Source organism: Ptychodera flava, chromosome 7, assembly GCF_041260155.1.
Source record: "Ptychodera flava strain L36383 chromosome 7, AS_Pfla_20210202, whole genome shotgun sequence".
NCBI lineage: Eukaryota > Metazoa > Hemichordata > Enteropneusta > Ptychoderidae > Ptychodera > Ptychodera flava.
In genome coordinates, this window is record NC_091934.1 from 47,250,885 (window position 1) to 47,258,841 (window position 7,957).

Genomic DNA, 7,957 nt, shown 5'->3' on the forward strand with positions numbered 1-7,957 from the left:
GGTACATAACTTCTTAATCTGAAAAGAATTCCAATTTTTGTCTAATGTGCTTATTTGTATTATCAATGTGTTGCTTCCAAGTGAGATACATGTATTTATCAAATATTACACCCGCAAATGATCTTCAGAGGCAACATTTATGACAGTGTTTTCATATAAATTACCTTGTAAAAGTACTGTTTTGTGCTTGCTACGAAAAAGTACATAGTTTGTTTTACTGATATTTATTGTTAATTTGTTGGTATCACACCAACGTACAACATTTAGGAGGTGAGTATTAACTGTAGAAAGATCTACTATATGTGTGTCACAAGAGAATGTATGGAAAAGGTTGGAGTCATCAGCAAACAGGCGAAAGTCAAAGAAATCAGACGAGTTGGGGAGATCATTAATAAAAATTAAAAACAATGTTGGCCCCAGAACTGACCCTTGGTGTACCCCACACGTAATAGGTAAGTATTCAGACATGGTTTCATCAGCAAGAACACATTGTGATCTATTATAAATTTAGATAGTCGGCAAACCAAAGAAGTGGAGTGCCACTGATACCATAATGTTGTAATCTTTTGAGATAAGTATACTATGATCTATAGTATCAAACGCCTTGGTGAAGTCGACGAAAATTCCAATTGTTGACTTTCCCTGGTCCATCTGCTCAACCAATGTATTCATAAGATTAGTAAGGGACAGCTTAGCACTAAACTTTTCTCGAAAGCCATACTGGCGTTTATACAATAAATCATACTTATTTAAAAATGAAATCACACACGCTTGTTTACAGCTTTCTCGAAAATTTTACAAATTAAGGGCAATACTGAAATAGGGCAATAGTTCCCAGGCATGTCTTTTGTACCTTTTTAAAATTGGGACAACCCTAGCTATTTTCAGTGCATCTGGGAATTTGCCATATTGAAGGGAAAAATTGAAGATGTATGATAAGGGCATTGCAATGTGCTCAGCGGCATCAACAAGAAGTTTTGCGGGTATATTGTCATGACCAGTTGCTTTCTTTTTGTCTCAGTAGATTTACCAAATATTTGAAAATGTCCATTTTTGTAGTTGGGTAAAAATACAGTGAGTGGTCTGAGGGCCGTGATAAAAAATCAAGGAAAAAAGAGAGTCAGGAGGCTCTCTTCTGCTTGCAAATAAATGTGGACCAATATTTGTCAAGTACATGTTAAGTTCATGCAGAATTTCACTGGGCGTAGTGTAAGTGGATCGAGTTTCATCATTTGCAGATGTAAGGTGATCTGGTAAACAACTACAATGTTTTTGCTTGCTGTCTGTTCAGTAATTGATTAATGATATTCCAAGTCTTGGATGAATTTTTACTATTTCCACAAATAAAGCAGCCTAGTAATTTTCCTGGCAGCTCGTAATACTGAGGTAAGTACATTTCGACACCTTTTATACTGTACCACCTTGGCTTGCTCATAATTTGAGCGAAGAACCTCGGAGAACAAGTTATGCTTCTTACGTATGGACTTTCTTATTGACTGAGTAAGCAAGGGTTTGAGTTTGATGATATTTTTCAGAGAACGTGATACTACTGGAGCATGCGTATTGCAACAATCATTAAACATTGAGAAAAAAAACTATTATACGCATCATTAACATAAGTACAGGAATAAACATCAGCCCAGTGTTGTTGAGATAATTCGTGTCTAAAGTAATCTCCCTTGACATTTTTATAGCACCTGTGAAAAACATTCTTATTGACACTTTCTTTAAAGAAGAGATCATCAAATACTGCAAAGATTGGCAGGTGATCAGAAACGTCACCAGCAATAGTACCTGAATAAATAGGACAGTGGCTTATGTTTGTGTATTATGTGATCAACTATTCTTTCGGGGACACCAGTAATTCGTGTAGGAGTCCAAATTACCTGCTGTAAGCTGAGACACTTCAAAATTGAACATAACTCCTCAGCGTTACTATCATATTTTGATAGGTCAAAATTAAAATCACCCATGAGAATACATTGCTTATTATCAAGGATTTTGATACAATTGAGAACATGTAAAAGGCTATTTTGAAACTCTAACACATTTGTATTTGGCTTTCGATACAGGATTCCTACTATGAAGTTTTTTTTTCTATCAACAACTTCAAACCAAAGATATTCTGTACATTCAACATTATACGATAATACTCGATATTTGACTGAATTGTGTATGTATGCAGCAACTCGGCCACCCTTTTCAGTATCGCGACAATTTAACTCCAATGAGTAGGAGTCTAAATTGAAAAGATTACTATTGATAACCTTCCAGCTCTCAGAAACACCAATGACTTTAAAATTCCCATTTAGAAGATCGTCATACACCATCGAAATTCTTCTGTAAAGAACGAATATTAACATGAAAGACTGAAAATGAATGTTTAAACATTAAGCTGTAAGTGTTATTGAAGTCGGAAGGAGTGAGGGCATTACTGACACAATCTACATCGAATAAATTCCAGGATTTGTGTGCGTATTCATGCAAAAAAATTGAACAAGACACAGCTGGGCAATTACACACATACCCATTACACAATGTTGACAAGATCAGCTTCATTATGAATGACAATAGATCGAGTGCCAGCTTGTTTTCTGACATAAATATCCATTAAATGTCCACACAATACTTACACAATTTACGCTTTTCGTTTACCAGTCACATTAGGTTATGTTTAGACAGTGTCAGATTCTCATTTATGTAAATATTATTTTTTGTTGTGAAACCCAATGAGTCTGTTGTAGTGATTCTAATGTTCTTTCTCTCTTTCTCTCTTTATAAATTTCGTCACGCTTCCTTCTGTAGACGAACTTGATGATGGTTGGTCGTGGTTTTGCACAGTGTTGCTTGTTGTGGTCGTTCTCTGTGCATCTTGCCTTCCAATTCTATGTGTCACTTCTATGTCGCTTGCCGTTACATTTCCATTTATCTATTCAAATACCTTCAGTGCTATATCATCTGTATTCTCAACAGGTAGTTCAAGAATACCATGAATTTCCGAATTCTGCTTTCGGCTGTATTGGTTTTGTTCCTCTTGTGTTTTCTCAAGTTCACTCGCTCTTGTTCGCAGTTCTTCGTGTTCGCTTTCTAATACTTTGATAGATCCTTTCATTTCTTCAACCAATGTGTTGAAGAAATCCAACGATGTTGACATGGTGTTCTGTGCAGTTTTCGGCTTAGTTAATGTTTAACTTGTTTCAAATTCTGGGGAAGCTTCTTATGCTTATTAGGATCACCAAGTGGAGAAGGTCACATTAGCATCTTAAAGAACAGTTTAGCACCTTTTCCAGCAACCAATCATGTTTACTATTTTTTAAAGGTCAACTTTGCATCAAGCTAAGCAGCCAATCATTTCTTAGGCATAAAGGGCACATTTCCCTAAAATAATGTTTCCAGTGTATTTAAGCGGGCAATTCAAACTACAATCAGCAGCCGGCAGAGAAAGCAGCAGCAGCAGCAACTACCGCCATAGCAGCTCTTACATTGGCCAGTGCTCTGCCCGGCAGATGCGTCGGCGGCCCCGCCGAGCTACCTTGCCAAAGCCGCTGGCACCGGGGGAGAGGCATGACTCAAAACTTGTATTATTGTCGGGGGTCGGCCATGCAGTGGACGAACGGGGCGCAGTGCTCTGCCCGGCAGATGCGTCGGCGGCCCCGCCGAGCTACCTTGCCAAGGCCGCTGGCACCGGGGAGGGGCTAGGCTCAAAACTTGTATTATTGTCGGGGGTCGGCCATGCAGTGGACGAACGGGGCGCAGTGCTCTGCCCGGCAGATGCGTCGGCGGCCCCGCCGAGCTACCTTGCCAAGGCGGCTGGCACCGGGGAGAGGCATGGCTCAAAACTTGTATTATTGTCGGGGGTCGGCCATGCAGTGGACGAACGGGGCGCAGTGCTCTGCCCGGCAGATGCGTCGGCGCCGCCGCCCAGCTGCCTTGCAATGGCCTCTGTGGCCGGGGAGAGGCATGGCTCAAAACTTGTATTATTGTCGGGGGTCGGCCATGCAGTGGACGAACGGGGCGCAGTGCTCTGCCCGGCAGATGCGTCGGCGGCCCCGCCGAGCTACCTTGCCAAGGCCGCTGGCACCGGGGAGGGGCATGGCTCAAAACTTGTGTTATTGTCGGGGGTCGGCCAAGCAGTGGACGAACGGGGCGCACAGCTCTGCCCGGCAGATGGGTGTGCGGCCCCGCCGAGCTACCTTGCCAAAGCCGCTGGCACCGGGGGAGAGGCATGGCTCAAAACTTGTATTATTGTCGGGGGTCGGCCATGCAGTGGACGAACGGGGCGCAGTGCTCTGCCCGGCAGATGCGTCGGCGCCGCCGCCCAGCTGCCTTGCAATGGCCTCTGTCGCCGGGGAGAGGCATGGCTCAAAACTTGTATTATTGTCGGGGTTCGGCCATGCAGTGGACGAACGGGGCGCAGTGCTCTGCCCGGCAGATGCGTCGGCGCCGCCGCCCAGCTGCCTTGCCAAGGCCGCTGGCGCCGGGGAGAGGCATGGCTCAAAACTTGTATTATTGTCGGGGGTCGCCATGCAGTGGACGAACGGGGCGCAGTGCTCTGCCCGGCAGATGCGTCGGCGGCCCCGCCCAGCTGCCTTGCCAAGGCCGCTGGCGCCGGGGAGAGGCATGGCTCAAAACTTGTATTATTGTCGGGGGTCGGCCATGCAGTGGACGAACGGGGCGCAGTGCTCTGCCCGGCAGATGCGTCGGCGGCCCCGCCGAGCTACCTTGCCAAGGCCGCTGGCACCGGGGGAGAGGCATGGCTCAAAACTTGTATTATTGTCGGGGGTCGGCCATGCAGTGGACGAACGGGGCGCAGTGCTCTGCCCGGCAGATGCGTCGGCGCCGCCGCCCAGCTGCCTTGCAATGGCCTCTGTCGCCGGGGAGAGGCATGGCTCAAAACTTGTATTATTGTCGGGGGTCGGCCATGCAGTGGACGAACGGGGCGCAGTGCTCTGCCCGGCAGATGCGTCGGCGCCGCCGCCCAGCTGCCTTTCCAAGGCCGCTGGCGCCGGGGAGAGGCATGGCTCAAAACTTGTATTATTGTCGGGGGTCGGCCATGCAGTGGACGAACGGGGCGCAGTGCTCTGCCCGGCAGATGCGTCGGCGGGGCCCGCCCAGCTGCCTTGCCAAGGCCGCTGGCGCCGGGGAGAGGCATGGCTCAAAACTTGTATTATTGTCGGGGGTCGGCCATGCAGTGGACGAACGGGGCGCAGTGCTCTGCCCGGCAGATGCGTCGGCGGCCCCGCCGAGCTGCCTTGCCAAGGCCGCTGGCACCGGGGAGAGGCATGGCTCAAAACTTGTATTATTGTCGGGGGTCGGCCATGCAGTGGACGAACGGGGCGCAGTGCTCTGCCCGGCAGATGCGTCGGCGCCGCCGCCCAGCTGCCTTGCCATGGCCGCTGTCGCGGGGGAGAGGCATGGCTCAAAACTTGTATTATTGTCGGGGGTCGGCCATGCAGTGGACGAACGGGGCGCAGTGCTCTGCCCGGCAGATGCGTCGGCGCCGCCGCCCAGCTGCCTTTCCAAGGCCGCTGGCGCCGGGGAGAGGCATGGCTCAAAACTTGTATTATTGTCGGGGGTCGGCCATGCAGTGGACGAACGGGGCGCACAGCTCTGCCCGGCAGATGCGTCGGCGGCCCCGCCGAGCTGCCTTGCCAAGGCCGCTGGCACCGGGGAGAGGCATTGGATCAAAACTTGTATTATTGTCGGGGGTCCCCATGCAGTTGACGAACGTTGCGCAGTGCTCAGCCCGGCAGATGCGTTGGCGCCGCCGCCCAGCTACCTTGCCCCGGCCCATAGCGCCGGGGAGAGGCATGGCTCAAAACTTGTATTATTGTCGGCATTCCCCGAGCCGCTGAAATCACAAGTCGGCCTTATCTTGGGCGGTGGTACAGGCATGGCTTGCAAGTAGATTTTTCTACCTTGCCGAAACGCTAGGACTTCCAAACTTTCAGAGCATGTTGTCGCAATGATTGCTTTGGGAATCAATAAAAGTCCGACGCAGAAAGCTAGTCGCTGAAGCCAGGCCAGGCCGAACGCCGGCGGTGGGCGGCGACGACGTCTGACCGCTGAAGAATAGTGACAGAAGTTGCCTCTGTTTGTGGGCGGCGACCTGCGCGGCGTTGAAGTCGCAAGTAGATTTCTGGTTCTTGGCGACCCGCTAGCAGGGCCAAACTTTCTGAGCATGTTACCGGCATGACTGGCATGGAAATCAATAAAAGTCCGACGCAGAAACCTCGAAGGGCTGGCGAAATCTGAGGATGGCCTTGAGCGTGGTGCTCGTCGTAGGCTCGGCAGGAGAGATGCGTGGGCGCCCGCCGAGCCCCGCCCTGGCCGTGTAAGGGTGGCTTGAAATTTCGCCCTCCATGGTGGTTCACGCCGAGACTATATATAGGAGGGAGTGTGTCTCGCAAGTGTGTACGGGGAAGGCGTTTGCCCGGCGGCAGAGGCGTGTTGGGCCCCCGTTGGCTGCCCCGGGGAGAGTCGCTGTCAAAAACTTGTTCATTTTGTTGGGAGCAGGCGGTCGGGGCCGGCCTCGAGTGCGTTGCTCGCGGTCGGCTCGGCGGGAGAGATGCGTGGGCGCCCGCCGAGCGCCCGACGTGGCCGTGTAAGGGTGGCTTGAAATTTCGCCCTCCATGGTGGTTCACGCCGAGACTATATATAGGAGGGAGGTGTGTCTCGCAAGTGTGTACGGGGAAGGCGTTTGCCCGGCGGCAGAGGCGTGTTGGGCCCCCGTTGGCTGCCCCGGGGAGAGTCGCTGTCAAAAACTTGTTCATTTTGGGGGAGCAGGCGGTCGGGGCCGGCCTCGAGTGCGTTGCTCGTGGTCGGCTCGGCGGGGGAGATGCGTGGGCGCCCGCCGAGCGCCCGACGTGGCCGTGTAAGGGTGGCTTGAAATTTCGCCCTCCATGGTGGTTCACGCCGAGACTATATATAGGAGGGAGGTGTGTCTCGCAAGTGTGTACGGGGAAGGCGTTTGCCCGGCGGCAGAGGCGTGTTGGGCCCCCGTTGGCTGCCCCGGGGAGAGTCGCTGTCAAAAACTTGTTCATTTTGTTGGGAGCAGGCGGTCGGGGCCGGACTCGAGTGCGGTGCTCGCGGTCGGCTCGGCGGGAGAGATGCGTGGGCGCCCGCCGAGCGCCCGACGTGGCCGTGTAAGGGTGGCTTAAAATTTCGCCCTCCATGGTGGTTCACGCCGAGACTATATATAGGAGGGAGGTGTGTCTCGCAAGTGTGTACGGGGAAGGCGTTTGCCCGGCGGCAGAGGCGTGTTGGGCCCCCGTTGGCTGCCCCGGGGAGAGTCGCTGTCAAAAACTTGTTCATTTTGGGGGGAGCAGGCGGTCGGGGCCGGCCTCGAGTGCGTTGCTCGTGGTCGGCTCGGCGGGAGAGATGCGTGGGCGCCCGCCGAGCGCCCGGCGTGGCCGTGTAAGGGTGGCTTAGAATTTCGCCCTCCATGGTGGTTCACGCCGAGACTATATATAGGAGGGAGGTGTGTCTCGCAAGTGTGTACGGGGAAGGCGTTTGCCCGGCGGCAGAGGCGTGTTGGGCCCCCGTTGGCTGCCCCGGGGAGAGTCGCTGTCAAAAACTTGTTCATGTTGGGGGGAGCAGGCGGTCGGGGCCGGCCTCGAGTGCGTTGCTCGTGGTCGGCTCGGCGGGAGAGATGCGTGGGCGCCCGCCGAGCGCCCGGCGTGGCCGTGTAAGGGTGGCTTAAAATTTCGCCCTCCATGGTGGTTCACGCCGAGACTATATATAAGAGACTGTCCCGTCTCTGCTCTGTCGGCGCTGTGGCGTTTGGTCCCGTTGGCCGATTTTGCCACTTCGTTTCTTATTGTGCACCCTTGCAATATTTTCGCCCTCCATCCTGGTTCACGCCGAGACTATATATAGGGGACTACTCTTGCTCAAAAAGGGTAGAAGGGAAACTCTGCAAAGTACGGTCCGTGGCATTGATCAGGCGGTGTATACT